Source organism: Delphinapterus leucas, chromosome 3 (assembly GCF_059928025.1).
Source record: "Delphinapterus leucas isolate spDelLeu-1000000601 "Yukka" chromosome 3, BTC_Dleu_Yukka2, whole genome shotgun sequence".
Classification (NCBI taxonomy): Eukaryota; Metazoa; Chordata; class Mammalia; order Artiodactyla; family Monodontidae; genus Delphinapterus; species Delphinapterus leucas.
Genome location: NC_143131.1, coordinates 106,439,159 through 106,454,789, shown reverse-complemented (window position 1 = coordinate 106,454,789; position 15,631 = coordinate 106,439,159). Strand labels below are relative to the sequence as shown.

The window sequence follows — 15,631 nt, the reverse complement described above, 5'->3', positions numbered from 1 at the left end:
CCAAAATAAACTCTTAAAGAAGACTTCCTGCAACCTTCATTGTCAACTGAAACATCCTTTCCCAGCACTAAAGTACAGCAATTCTCTCTTTCCACTAAGACTAGTAAGCAGAAATAATCTGCAGTCACAAAGAAAGAGCTAATGATAGCAGCAAATAAATATATAAAACAGTCCTGAAATATAGTTTGTTAACCTTCTCATTTATCATTAATAATGCAATTAAAGATTATATCTATAAATACACTCTTCTGAAAAATATTCTTAGAAAACATTTGGGCATGTTCACACAAGTCTTTAAGCTGCTGCTGCATACTCACTGTTGATGTTAAGCTTGAAGCTGTTTCCAACATTGCTGATGGTTTTTAATGTGGTTATATTTAGCCTCTCCTGTCTCCCTCACGTGGCTGGAAGAATATATGGTCAAAATGAGACTTTGAGACCTATCTCAAGTTGGGGGTAGGTACAAATGGGGAGGCAGAGGAACAGTCTCCAGCCTTGGAATCAGAGACAAATCTCATAAGGATGATGACCCACAACTAAGAACTCATTTGCACTATATTTTCAGCTTCTTGGAAAAGGTCAGAAAACAGACATGGTTTTTCTTTTTTTCCATTTTGCTTTGAAAGGGCCACAAAAATTTCAAGGGCCAGGTCCAATTACATATTCCAGTTCCTTTACAATTGAATAGTTTCTGTGACTCTGAATGTGAATTAGTGCCCTTATGCCCACCACAGCTGATTTGAGCCAGGAATCCCAAGCAAGCTTGAACTTTCTGGGGCCACTTGACATTGACCATGCTCTTTCCTCCTTGGGCCTCTGAGGGTTTTGGTTTTATTCCCAAGGGAAGTTGTCTCCTTTGATTAAGCTCAGGACCTGCTAACAATTAAATTTATTGAGTACTTATATCTGTGGATAATACTGTAATGCTTATTGTGGAGGTTACCAAGAGTTCCTTGATAGGCTTACAGGGTTGCTATAACTCAAGACCTTGGGTCCTTGAGTCAGGACAAGACCAACAGCCTCCGCACAGAAACTCCTAGGGTTTGGTCAGCTGACATATTTGTTTCTTGGGGACTCCTAGACTGGCCTTTGGCAGACACCAAGTTGAAATGTCATTTAACTTCTCACACAACGTTTTCCTACCTGCGATATCCCATTAGCCCTCTGAGAATTCAGAAGCTCCTGTGTAAACAGCCTCCATACAGGAAGCCTATTGGTTGGGGAAATTATCTATTTTGCATAGTTATTATTTTTTAAATAAGGTTAATTCCAGCATGTTTCTACCTCAATAATCTTTGAGAGTCTCGGCATTTTTGTTGAACATCTTAAGGGGAGAAAGAGCCATGTAGGCTTCATTTCAATGGCTAGGAGAAATTAATGCTAATACATGCCTTCAATGGGATTCACTTGGTACTCTGAACACTTTCTTCCATCAATATGGAGAATGCCCAGAAGTACCCATGGTGGATTTTTCTTCTGTAAAGAGATGTAAAAGGTTACAATAAGTTGTCTGATTTCCTGTGAGTCTTTCAAAGTCCTGTTTTCTCCATATCTCAGGTAAGGATGCCAGCTTTGCAGATCTAGAAGTCAAAATATTATGAATTAGTTTCATCACTTTCCTCAGTGAAACACAGGTCACTACGTCTCAGCCCATTGCTTTACTTGAAATCAGAGGGGAAAGTCATGCATTTTAAGACAGGAGAAATCAGGTACAATTTTCTGGTCTAGTGCTTGTTTCCCATATCTTTCACAGGAGATCCTTAAGATCTGAGATGAAATTTAATCATCCTTACCTATTAACTGTACTTTCTTTCAACTTCTTAAAACACACACACACATACACACAAACAAACATGGAGAAACACTCAACCATTTACTCATGAATCTATGGCTTGGGTCATAAAACACAATCTGGGCAAAGCCAAACAAGGCACTAGAGGGTCGAGAGATAGGAGAATGTTGTGTATTGCATCTAGAATTTTTAAATGCCCCATTTTGGTGGTTCCCACTTGTCTTCATGCAGAAAGTCAAAACTGGCCCGTCATTTGTGGTAGATATTTACCCTGGAGGAAGACTTCCCTGACTGAATATGGATAGGCATTTTCAAAGAAAACTCTTCCACAAAACCAGATTGAGATAAAAAGCACCCTTGTTAACAGACGTTAAATTTTTTCACTTTTAATTTTTATGTCACCTAAACATTCACCCACCTCCTTAGAGCATCTCTTTATTCCTTTACAGAAAGATTTAAGTAAGCAATCTTTTTCCTTGCTAAATATTTTTGGGTTAACAGTAATGCTTCTCTCACTTGTATTTTAGTCCTGATGATTAAACAGTAAAAATGCTAATTAGTAGCCTGTATCTGGAGAGAAAAAGCTATTTCTTGATGGGCAAAATTCAAGCTGAGATGGAGACCTCACAGGGCACTAAGATAAACAGGTTAGGTTACATGCTAAGGGGAAGGGATGAGGGATAGAATTGACCAACTCCAGAAAGAGATTCTGGTTTAATGGAAACACTAAGTTGAGGTCAGAATGTATTAAAGATACTCACAAGACTAAAGTTATAAAAATGCAGACATTTGTTGTTAATTGTAGGGCAGAGAGAATAAGGGGAAATACCCTTTGCCTTTCTTTTTAACTTGGAGCTGACTTTAGATATGGAATAACTTACATGTTAAAAATTAGATTTATTTCTAGCCTGTTTACTTTCTGTTTCTGGAAAGACAATGGCTAGAGTGAGGGGCATATTATTAGATGGGCATCCTGAGTACACTGTCTGGAATTTGCACTCATTCTCCCCATAAGTACATATTCATGAGGAAGTGAAGAGTGCTCCTTTGGAATTCCTCATCTGTCAGTTATTACCTACATGATTGTTTTTTCATTCAGTTAAGGAGGGAAAAATAACATGTATCTTGTTGGAATGCTGTGAAGTTTAGAAAAGCTGATGCATGGGAAAATACCTGGAAACTAAGCATATAACAATAGCACTCAGTACAAGTTAGAATAATGAGTGAATGGGAGAAGTCAGAAACGAGTCCAGTGCCCATTGCCCACAGGCTAAAATCTATATATTTAGCTGGGAAATCAGTGCCCTGGAAAATCTGCTCTTTTCCACTCTCCAGCCCTTTTTCCTCAACTGCCCTGCTTCAAACATTCTCTAATACATCTTGAATTTGCCCATCTTTGTGTCTCTGTGCCATTCCCACCACCCTCAGCCTCTATTTGCCAAAATTCTACCCATCTCTCAAGGGTCTCAAATCCCACTGTCTCTAGGAATCCTAGGGGACTCACCCTCTCCTCCTCTAAACCCTGTCTAGATCACTCCGGAAGACATAATCCACCAACCACTTATTGTCCCAGCAGACTGCAAGCCCTTGCAATGCAGGGGCCTCGTATACAGTACCCACCTCTGTACACCACAGACCATGGTGCCTTGCCAAGAGTAGGTGCTGAATAGACTCATGATTGAATGAATGCATGATTTGTCACCCTGCCTCTGTTGTGCTCTTGGACAAAACACTTTGCCTCTTTCAGTCTCAGCTGCCTCAGCTGGGAACAGAGGATAACAGCACGGATGTACACCCCAGGTGTGCTGTGAAGAATAAACCAATGACTGAAAAGCAATTTGAAATGTAAAATGAAATGCTATATATAAATGTTACATAATCAAAATCATTTCCCTCTGTATTATGTTTTATTTGGCTTTATATCTTGGAATCCTTTGTGAGTTTCAGAATTTCACAGATGCAATACCATGCACATTAGCACCTAAATTCTCTTGGGTAATAAATGATTGTGTGTGTTATAGTGCATGGCTACTTCTCCCTGGTGGACTTACACATGAATTTGTCATAATCTGGGGTATTCATAACTAATGATAGAATTCATTTCTAAGGGATCATCCATTTTTTTCCTTCTTTGGCTAGCCAGTTATCATTCCAATATTATTGCCTCAAGGAACTAACTTCCATTAAACCCAAACCCAGATGATGAGCACACTGTTTAGAAGCCCAAATCTTCTAGAAGCTTACAATCTAAGATCTGGAAATTGGTTTGGAGTTTTGAAGCACTTGTTTTCTATGGCCCTCTTTCTGCCAAACTCTGAATCCCTCATTTGCTTTGCTGTAATGTATGTGCTACCGAGTGCTCACTCTAGCCTGATTTTCTAGGTACCAGGAAAGGATGTATTAGCCCACTCCACATGAAAGTAAGACAATTGTAGTTTTAAATGCTATTTTCTTTCTTAGTATGTTCAAGGAAGAGGTTGCCTATAGAAAACTAAGATTTTTTGGAATATCTCCAGTACCTATAAAAAGAGAATTTTGACTTTTACTGCATAGCAGGATACTATTCCTGGAATAGTACTTCCACATAGATAGAAAGTGAGGAAGAGATGGCAGCAACATCATAAGGTAGTCGTGAGGATCTAGTGAATCATTAGATGAAAAGGCTCAGAACAGTGCAGAGCATAAAGTAATTGCTCAATTAATATTAGAGGTTATTATTACTGGTAGAGGGCCCACTATCAGCCTGGCCCTGTGCTGAGAGTTTGAGACTCTTGTTTGAGATGCATAACAAGCCAGTAAGAAAAACCTTATCACCTCCACCCCCACTCCATCTGGCTCTGAGAAACTAAAGTACTTGTCCAAGGTCTCAAAGTTAGGAAGCAGTGGAAAGAAAATCCAACCCTTGGTCTATGGTATTTCCAGAGCCCATATTCTTTGTCCTGTTTCTCAGTAGCCTTACTGTTCCTATTTTTTACTTAGGTTGGGAGCCCATTTTTCCTCCCTGAGCACATGAGCCTCCCTTCCCCAATGTCTAATTCCTCAGTGTTACTCATTTTGTTATGAAATTTTTAAATTAAGACTATTTTTCTATCTTCTGGTGTACTTCTGACCAGTCTGTCTAATTTTTATATCAGGCCATTTTCTCACGATCATTTTAGTCTTTCATCAGACTTGTACTCACATAGTGGCATCCATTTTTAAGAAGTTTAATGTAGTTTTTCTTCTGGGGCATGCGTGAGGAAATCCCATGTTTTTGTGGAATAGAGGCTTCCCTTCCCCACCCATTTCTGTTATCATATTTTTTACTTAGTTGAGTCTGTAGCAATATAACTCTCATATGGAACAGTGGCATTTTCATTCAAATGCAATAAGCTGTCATTGTTTTGTGGGTGGTATCACCCTGGCCACAGATATTGTGCCAGAGTACTCTCTCTGTTACAAAAATATCTCCTAGTTGTGGTGTACAAACTAACACCATACTTTAGTTTGCCAAAAACACCTACATGATATTTTGTAGCCTATATTACAATTAATATTTCAAAGTGCCTTATCATTAGTTATCTCTCCTACCTCTGTGAAATTAATCAGAAGTATCACTGTAGTTTCACAGGTGGGAAACTAAGGTATGGGGACTGTTAACGGCTTGCCCAAGGTCTCATAATGAACACAGAGCATAGCTGGTATTAGAATCTGCTACTTCTGACTGCATTTCTTTGCTCAACCTGTTCAAATTCTGAAAAATTTTCCAAGCTGAATATACGTTAGGAGAGGTGGTAGACATGGGAAAGGGGGAAAATACTTTTCACTTAAGTAAAGCTTCTGAAACATTTGGTAATCAAAGAATAAGGATTGTAAGGGCGGGTTTTCCCTCATTTCCATTCGTAGAATGAAAGGACAGTAATCCATTGAGATTAAAATGAACAGAAATTGTAACTGTAAAAAGGAATTCTTCAGGCCCCACCATTTTCCAGTTTCAACATCATTTTGTTCTCCATTTCAGCAGTTGGTACATTTACAGTGCTGTGTCACCATCATTATGGTGTCCGCCTTAAGCAGATAAACGCAGTGGATTCTGCCACTGCTGTTTTACGACCAAGGAGGCAAGGGTGAACAGAGGTTAAGTGGCTGCCAGGAGCGCTCACCACAGCAGCCACTTAGATTAGAACCCACAGCTCCTATCAGTCACACCCTATTGAAATTTAGAAGGTCCCAAAATATTCTTTCAGTGTGAGAGGTGGATGACAGTGCCTGAAGGCAAATTTGCTCACCATCCACAAAGGGACCAGCCACCTCAATCTTCTCATTCCCAAGCCATACCATAAACTTCCTCATTCCTTTGAGGGAAAGAACATTTCTTTTGGTGAAACTAAACAAGTGATTTCCAGGTCCAGATTTCCATGTTTTTTTGTTTGTCTAATACAGATAGGACCATAGTGAGTCCTTGTACAAGTAACAGGTCTAATTTTCCCTTGTAGAATATGGGGATGGCCCAAACTCAAGAGATCATTAGGGGGACTGGCAACAAATGGAGTAAGTCTGTGCCTGAGTGATAAGCTCCTGTCAAATACAATTACAACAGAACATGGTGTGGAAATATGAATTGTAATCTACAGTCTTCCAATGCCATCCATTCTATAAGGGAAAATGAGACCAGTTGCTTGTCCAGGAACCCATGACAGTAATGTCTGTATGAAACAAACAGAAAACCTTGGAAATTGGGACATGGAAGTCACTTGCTTAGTTGTAACTTATTTCCTGAAAAGAAACTTCCTATTTCCTTTTTTTTTTTAAATTAATTAATTAATTTATTTTTGGCTGCGTTGGGTCTTTGTTGCTACGTGTGGGCTTTCTGTAGTTGCGGCGAGTGGGGGCTACTCTTCGTTGCGGTGCGCGGGCTTCTCATTGCGGTGGCTTCTCTTGTTGCGGAGCACGGGCTCTAGGCACATGGGCTCAGTAGTTGTGGCTCGCAGGCTCTAGAGTGCAGGCTCAGTAGTTGTGGCGCATGGGTTTAGTTGCTCCGTGGCATGTGGGATCTTCCTGGACCAGGGCTTGAACCCGTGTCTCCTGCATTGGCAGGCGGATTCTTAACCACTGAGCCACCAGGGAAGTCCCCTATCTCCTTTTTTCATCATTTAACATAAATACTACATCAAGTACAGTCAACAGCCAATGTTTGGCTCCTATTACCAAGGTGATTTTTAAAATAATCATTAGCATCTGTGAAAAACCTTCACAGGGTGTTAATATGGTAAACACTGTTGGCAAACTCCTTCTCCAGTCATATCCAGGAGTGGGAAAAAAAATCCAAGGAAATACATTTTTCCTCTATCCCCCATCCCGTCTTCAGCATAGAGAGACTTAGTATATATTCCGTTCATGTGGTCTACATCTAATTCCTTGTGGGCAAAGGCCATTCTCCCAGGCCACTCCACGGCATGCTAAGCAACTGTTGGAATTGGATGGAATGGTCTTCCTTGCCTGTACCAGTCCTTTGGTTCATTAGATGAGGAAAGGTTTAAATATGCACAATTTCTGCATCACTAATCAATCTTTCAGGGCCTAATAAGGACTGTCCAGGCCCTGATTTTCTTGCCCACCTGACTGTCTACTTTTCCCCATTGAGACAAGAAGCTGAGGTGACACAATTTGAAACTGACTCCAAGCCAGAGCTCACCTCAGAGATCCAGGCTTCCCTGCTAGAGGGGCCGTTTCACTACTTTTCAGCCATGGGACTTTTGCCTTCCTTCTGCCAATGACCCTCATCAGAACCTGCTCATGAGAGGTGGGCTACCTATGACGCAGGTCCTTATGGGGGCCAGGCAGCCACTGAAATAACACCTGTGGAGGTCCATACTCCCTCGTGTATGATAGTCTGAATAGTTACCCATACTGAGAGACTAAAACCTTTAGGATTTCTGGGATCTGAGGCAGACAATGGTCAGTGGTGTCAGGGCACCAGGCTTGACCCCTCGCCTGCCATGCACATCTTCATTTTACTAACATGGGTTGGGTGTCTACCTGTGGCAGGTGCGGTTCTAGGCACACAGAGACCGCTCCCACGCCCAGTCTGCAGTCGAGGGCTTGCTAACATTCTAGGCCTCAGTCTGGAAAGCAACACCCAGCTCCGCTTTTTGACTCTTGATACCCCCAGCTCCCTATGTATGTGTGCTGCAGCCAAGGTAAGGGCTTAAACCCCGGATGAAGAGCTTATCCGCCGACAAAACGAGCAGCAGCGACCGGAACGGCCAGGAAGGACAGAGCCCCCAAAGCCTTCCTTCGGGGCCACTCAGCCACGACTGACCCAGCGAGCTCAGGCTGCCCCCAGGCCCGCCACTACGGGGGTCTCTAAGCTAGGCCCAGGGGCTGCCGAAGTGGAGGGTGCGAGGGCGTGCAGAGTGCGACGGCCGGGGCTGGCTCTGCGGTGTTCCAGTCCGCGAAGACGGTCCTGGTCCGTCCGGCAGGCCCCAGGGACAGCGGCAGGGGGAGTCACCGCTGGGGATGCCATCCCACCGGGCAGCCCCACCGTCCAGCGCCTGTGCCTCCCTTTCGCCCCCGGGCTCTACGCAAGTGCCCGGGCGCCTTGAGTCGGGAAGGGAGCCTAGGCGTCTGGTAAGTCTCCGCTGCCGGTGGTGTGAAGGGCAGGGGTGAGGAGGGATGTGTCGCGAACCTTCCGGGGGTGCGGGCGGAATTGGAGTTTTGTTTCGGAGATAACCACCAGACCGCAATCAGAGCCTTTTCAGGGAGCCCGCAGCTCCCAGTTCCGGACCCTAGCCTCCACTGGCGGCTGGGTGATCCGGCCCGGGACCCACCCTCTTTGGGTCTCAGTTTCCTCCGACTGCTGGGCCTCGTTTAGAGCCAAGTTCCACACCATCTGAGGGCGCCAGGGGTGGGCGGTGTCGACCCAGTCTTGGCCCGCGCAGTGCTTGGGCTTCTTGCACCACAGCGCGCCGACACGCGGCGGCTCCGGGCCGCCCCAGACCCACATGGGCCCTCCGGGGCCGCCACTTCCCTTCCGAGGCGTCGGGAGCCCGCCGCAGCCGCCCCCACAGCGCCAGCCCAGAGCCCCGGTTCCTCACCTCAGCCAACTTCCCAGCCATGGGCGCGTCTCTCTGCCAGCCCTCGGCTGCCGGCGATTGGACGGCGGCGGCGGGGCGGAGCCGGGCGCTCGGCACCGCCCACGGCCGCCCCAGGCCCGGGCGCCATCCTGATTGGCTGTGGGCCCCGCCAGTCACGCGTTGAAGAGCGCCCCGCCCATCGGGGCGTGCCCCTACTTGACCCCGCCCCTCATGCCCCCGGCCCCGCCTCCCTTCGGAGCCCGGTTGCTTCAGCCCTGCTGTCCGTCTCATTCGCTGAGCAGGTCCGTGAATTGTAAGCGCGCTCCAGGCAGCTGTTGAGCCGGGGCGGCCGCCAGGTTTCTGCTCCCTCCGAGGTGCCTGCCGCAGCCAATGTGCTCCGGTGGGCTAGGGCGAGAGCTGTCGCCGGTTCGGTGCAACTTGGGATTCAGGACCCGCAGCAGGGGCGTCGGTTTGCCATCTGGACTCGTCGACGATGGTGAGTCGCCGCGCGCAAGGGGAGCGGCCCCTCTCGCGCCGTTCGGCAAATGGGGGACTAGACGCGTCCTGGCGCGCATCGATCTGTCCGTCCGAGCGTGTCGGCTGTGGGGAGGTCAGGGCTGACGGGATTCACTCCTTGCCAGCACCCCCACTCCCGAACTTCTTGTTTCAAAGCGTCCCAACTCAGCCCGGGACGCGGCTCTGCGTTCGCAAGAACTTGGCATGTTGTAATTGCCATCATTAGGTGGGGTCCGGGGACGCGTCCCCTGGCCCTCTGCAGCGGCGACACGCGCGCTAGGGGCGGCCTTCGAGTCCAAAGGCGTGCAGACAGCAATTCCTAGATGGTTGAAGACGGGTTTCTGAAAAATTAACACGCGCCGGCGTCGGTGAGACGAGGTAGTCCTGTGTATGTCTGATGCGTACCCCGAGCCAGCGATCATCGGGCTCCGGGTGCATCTTTAGGGGTCAGAGAACTTTAGGACCAGTCGGATTCCGTAGCAGGGGCTTCAGAGCTTTGCAATTATTGAAAGGAATTGACAGCGCGGATATTAAACTTTGTAATTACTTTTTATTAGCACTTGAATCCGCATCCCTCATGAGGTGCTCAGACCTCCATATCCACCTGCAAGGTGTGTCCAAAGGACTTCGTTAGGACCGGGGGTAACTGGTGACTGTCCCAGTGCAGGGAGGCCTCAGGGAATCCAAGAAGAGGCCGTGAAAACGACCACCAGGCTGGTCGGTTGGTGTTTGTTTGAGCACCTGTGTGTTTAAGTGATGAAGTTGTGACAGGAACTGACAGCAGAGGATACAAGGTTAAACCTGACACTTTATGTTTGTGACTCAGTCTGGGATAAATTTCTCTCTCTCTCTCTCATTGGTAAGGGGTAAAAGGAGCTGGTTTTTTTTTAGGGCAGTTACATACATGTAGTTTATATTATGTGTGGACTAAATAGAATTGAATGCAATATTTTCTTGTAATTCTTATTTGATGTGAATGAGAGCTTATTGAAAGTACTAGGTAGAGACTTGGCAACAGAATTGGGGAATATTTTGATCTTTGAGGATGTATAAAAACATTGAGATATATAGCTATGCATGCATATGTAGATGTGCCTACATATGTGTGTACTTATATGTGTGTGTATAAAATTGATAAGCGAATGAAATAGAGATATGGAGGGGGAAGCAGCCTTGAACTTCCTCTGGGTAAAGAGATGGACCCTCTGATCTGTGGGGTGTATGATGAGTGTGTGTATAAGCATGTTTGGACCTTCCTAGTCTGTCTGGGTCAGTGTATGTCCATGAACTTTACGAGCATTCAGTTCAATACCACTCCAAGCAGATTCCCAGTTCCTGTTTTATAGCCCAGCAGCCGCCAGCCGGCCCATCTGTTAAAACATAACATGTACACTTCAGTGGGAGCACTAGGGTGGAACGTGGGTAGGGGGCAACCCTTAGTAGAAACAACATGCTATAAACAAAGCCTGCCTCTCAAGTCCATTTTCATTCAGAATTCAGTCTGAACGTGTGATTTTTGGTGAGGGAGAAAACGAGTGTTTGATTCTTCAGAAATGGCAAACTGTATTTTATGAAGTAATTAATAGGCATGGTTTGGGAAGGAGGAGTATATAAGGGAAAAAAAAATCCCTCTAGAAAAGAAATGTGGTGCTTGTCACATAACCATGCAACACTGGTTTACTGCTTTGCAGTAGCATTGTACATCAGAAACTGTTTCCTTTTGCTTCTTAAGAGAATGCATTAAAACTGAATTGTTTTGCACCCAAAAAAAAAAATCTTAACAGAAGTAAATAGAGCTTTATTACAGAGGCTATTTAATCTACTAGCTCTAGACTGCCTTGGTAATTCTAATGAAATGTATTTTTAGGAATTTATAACTTGAATATAAATTCATATTCAGCCTAATCACTAGTTGCAATGGATCACAATTTATAGTTTAAAAAATAATAAGAATAAAAGCCTTTATCACAAAACTTCTGATGACTAAAAGGGTGTGGGAGGAGTATAACAGCTTATTAATTTCCTGCAGCAAACTGACTGATACTTAAAAAACTATAAATTCCTTTAACAGCATAATTACTTTTGGTGCCAAAATAAAGGCAATATTTTTGAGAAGCACAGTTGATATTTTACCCAAGAATTTTATGCTCATAATTATATTTTAATAACTGTGTTTATTATATGTGGGTAGAAAATACTGGAATGGTTCTTAAGAACTCATCACAAGTGTTGTTTTCATTTTTATGGTACTTAAACATTGGGGGAAAATATTCTAATCCCTAATCGGTGTCTTTGCATTTCTGATGGACTATGTAGACACAATAATTCTCCTACCTTGATATGGATCACCTGAGTCAACTGGGTTGCTCCTTAAAAATTCAGTTCATGGGCTGGACTCTAGTCTCCAAGATGAGATTCAGAAATCTGGGGTGGAACTTAGGAATCTGCATCTTTAACATGCACCCACAAGTGATTCTGATGTCAGGGATCCTCTCACCATATTTTGAGAAACGCTGGAATGGCATTTATGATATAAAAGAACAATTACAGTCTGTGAGTTGATTCAACAAAGAATTGTGCCAGAATTTCCAGGTGGCATTTACCAGCCATGTGAAATTTATAGCTAATGTTTTAACTCTCTGTCCTCAACAATGGTACCTTTTGTTCTGTGTTCAGAAGTGTTTTTGGACTCCTTAGCAATCCCCTAACCAGGTTAGCCCCAATTCTAAGGAGGTCTGTCTCGGGAAGCAAGGTAGTTTGAGACCTCACCCCAGCCTGTTCCATTCCCTACTCCAGGTCCAGTGAGTTCCTGGGGTGCTCTGGGGTAACTTTGTCAGTCCTAACTCACATTGTTGGGCATTTCTCCCTGAAAGGTAGAAGAATCCCAGTCCTTGAGAGCCACCTTTTACTCACTAATACTTGGGGGCTAGGACCTCAGCAGGGCTAGTACAGACTTATCCGAGGTCAAGGAGCTCCTTGGGAAGCTGCAGCTGGTCTGCCTGTTGGTCGCGAGAGTGTCTCAGGCCACCTACCCAGAGGCCCAGGGAGTCTCATTTTCAGAAAGTCATCTTAGAAGCATTTTGAGGTGTCCAATTAATCGGATACATAGATTTTCTTAGCATCACAGGGAGAGGGGTTGAGAATTGATTGCCGCCTCTCCTTTCAAATCAGTGTGATTCTGGTGTATTAATTATTGCCAATTAGCTTTTTTATATGTAGTTTGATACTGACCTTTGGATTCTGTTCTCACATCTCAGACTGGCATAGTTCTCAGTGTAAGACCCCTAGATAAAGTTTTAAAAAGAAAGGATCTGTCAGAAGTTGTTGCCCTTCCCTCTTTCTACCCTCCAGTTACCTAAAAAACAAATAACATCTCTGAGGTCAGAAGTGCCCAGAATATTTACTTCCCTGATGACAAAAGGACCTGTATAGGCTGGGACACTGAACTCAGATTCTTCCAGGCCACTGGATAGTTAGTGGGACTTTTATGGAGCAATTTATGTTCTGAGGAACACTTGGCAAGCATGTTTATAGCAACCTACGTTGCTTATCTTAACAATCCTTTGAGTGCGAGGATTTTTTCCCACTTTGTTACAGATGAGCAAACAGCAGCCACAAAAGGATCATAATACAGTCATACCTCAGTATCCTCGGGGGATCGGTTCCAGGACCCCCACCCCTGCAGGTACTAAAATCTGGGGATACTCAAGCCCCTTATATAAAATTGCAGAGTGCAGTCAGCATTCCATATCTGCAGGTTCCGCATCCGTGGATGCCGAGAGCCAACCCTATTTAGATTCTGTCTTTCATATTCAAAGATGACACCACTAACTGAGACACTGCCCATGTGTTTTGAATTGTTTTTATTTAGCTTCGTGATGAGATGATAGACTCATGCTTAGTCATTCATATCATCTACAGGTCTTTTTTCACCTCTTAGAATTTTTTTTATATTGACTGTGACCTTGGAACAGTTTTCTTTCTAAAGCTAACCACCATATATAATAATTGGTTCAATGATCCTGACCTTAACCATCCAGGCTTGACTTGGAATGGCAAGTAATTTGCAAAAGGTCAAAGAACCCAAAGGGAGCAAAGCCTATATGTAGAATTTGGGGGACTAATATTTTAGACCTGTACTCTTTGCCTATTGAGTCATGTTATGCTGCTACTAATGTCTTTACACTGACAAAAGGAACTTGCTTATATTTTATTTGCCCAGCTTCTGCATGATTTGATGGACCTAGAAAATTTCCAAAGCCTAAGGTATAATCACAGCCCCTGATTATACAGTGGTACTGATTTGTGCCCAGTTAAAAAACTACAGTAGAATGCTACTTTTCTGGAAAGTGGGCCACAGGTCATTACAAGCTTCTAAGCAACAATTCTCACTCTTTTTTTTTTTTTTTTTCCTTTTTTTGGCCATGGCATACTTTTGGCAAAATTCTTTGGCAAAAAGAATTTGACAAATTATTTTCAAGTTTTTGGCCCTTCTTTCCATACCCTTATTCCCATTGTGAAATCTACTTATAAAAAATTTATTTTTCAAATCAATCTGCCCTTTTAACAGCTCCTAATACTTAAATTTTAGCCATTTTGACTCTTTCTCCTCTATAATGCCCCCTTAAGCTCCTATATTCACTTTGGTTTTTTGGATCCAATAATACCTTCTACTCATAGAACACTCATTGAGCTATAGAAGTTCTACTCTAGCTTTAACTTTGTGGATTTAACTATAACAATATTAAGAAAAAAGAAGAAGAAGAAGGATAATATTAAAGTCATGTTGTTACATGTATCTTATTAGATATTCCCAACACAGTTTCTATGGGAAATTTAAGATCCAGATGAATGAAGTGACAGATTCACTCATCTGTGTCCTTACAGACACTCTTCTGATACAAGCTGAGAAATATAACTGAAGACAGCATCCTGGGTTACAGAAGAAAGACAAATATTAAGCTCTGAGAAAAGAACCGGCAAAAAGTGAAGGGTCACGGCTGGGATGGGATGGAGAGAGTGGTGGGAAAGAAATACCTCCAGTAAAATGCCAGATAGGGTGGTAAGAAATTTATAGAGGTGCTGATGGTTTGGGGATTCTTGGAAGCATTGATTCTGTTTTATATTGTCTTCACAACCTACTAGCCCTGCTTGCTTTAAATAATTTATTATAGCAGCAGGCCTTCCCCTGGTTAGTTTCTTTCTTTCTTTCTTTTTTTTAATAACTTTTTCCTTCTCATCTCTGAGTCTAATCAGAGGCATATATAATATATTGTGTGGCTGCTCTACACTATTTGGAAAATCCATGATCAATATCGCTACATTATAAACCCATGGCTGCTCTGTTGTATTTTTCAGTGTTTTCTTCCCTGCTATATTAACTCAGTATCTATGTTTTAAACAATATTTTATTAATCTTTGCACACTGAGAATTCTGGGCTTATTCTTCTTGGCTGGAACTATCTTTTGAGTAATCCATCATTAGACCACCATTGATCTAATGATGTATTTATTGCTCACTATTGCAGCATTGGCAAGAAACCCAGTATGATTCTGAAAATTTGATTAAAAAGAAATCAAGTTTTTGCAAGACGTAGCCACCCGATTATGTTAGCAGCTGCCAAGTATATTTTATGCTAAAATATACAAACACATTTCAAGTGAACAAAATGGGATCTTTTCAAAAGCTTTTAAAACTTTTTGCTATGAAATAAGTATAACGAGAAGATGTCTTGTAATTAGAAAAATTACAAGTGCACTCCTCACCTCAGCCAAAGGTAGGGTATAGTATTTTTCAGATTATACCCCTAGACGCTAAAATGGATAGGTTTATCTTTTTGATTGACAATAATAAAAACAGTGGTGATAAGAACTACCTCCTAGTCCTTGAACAATCTTCCAGGTAATCATTACAAATCAAAATGAACAGAAATGAATTATCAAGTAGTAATTGAATACCTATCATAGGTAGCACCTCTTCTCAGCTTAGCTAACTCAAAATGCAGTTCAAGTATTACCACCTTTGGGAACTTTTTCCATGCCCTTCTTTGGCCTAGTTGTATACAGCCAGCAGAGTCCTTACGTCCTGTAATCCCCCCCCTCCAGACTGGGAGCTCCTTGAGGGCAGGGACCACACCTGTCATCTTGTAGCTTCTCAAGAGACAGTATTCAAGAAATAGTTGCTAGGTGCACTAGGGTCCACAAAGAATTACAGGTGAACACCTGCAAGGCCTTAAAAGGACATGCACAGGACATTCACCAAAAGTCT

The 15,631-nt window shown here is 43.3% G+C and overlaps 1 protein-coding gene and 1 long non-coding RNA gene across 4 annotated transcripts in view; one reads left to right on the top strand and one right to left on the bottom strand.

Moving 5' to 3' along the window:
* Positions 1-9,041, bottom strand: part of LOC149749634 (uncharacterized) — a 171,724-nt gene extending 162,683 nt beyond the window's left edge. Inside the window, exons 1-3 of one of the 2 annotated variants that reach the window (XR_016392759.1) lie at positions 8,869-9,041; positions 1,392-1,580; positions 318-404 (exon numbers count right to left, since the gene is read on the bottom strand). This is a non-coding gene — a long non-coding RNA (uncharacterized LOC149749634). The remainder of the gene's footprint in view (positions 1-317; positions 405-1,391; positions 1,581-8,868) is intronic. The other variant, XR_016392760.1, reaches the window with a different exon arrangement.
* Positions 9,042-9,112: 71 nt separating this feature from the next.
* Positions 9,113-15,631, top strand: part of MARCHF3 (membrane associated ring-CH-type finger 3) — a 150,882-nt gene continuing 144,363 nt past the window's right edge. For both annotated transcript variants that reach the window (XM_089909257.1, XM_022588697.2), the window contains exon 1: positions 9,113-9,343. The gene's annotated coding sequence lies outside the window, so the exon portion shown is untranslated. The remainder of the gene's footprint in view (positions 9,344-15,631) is intronic.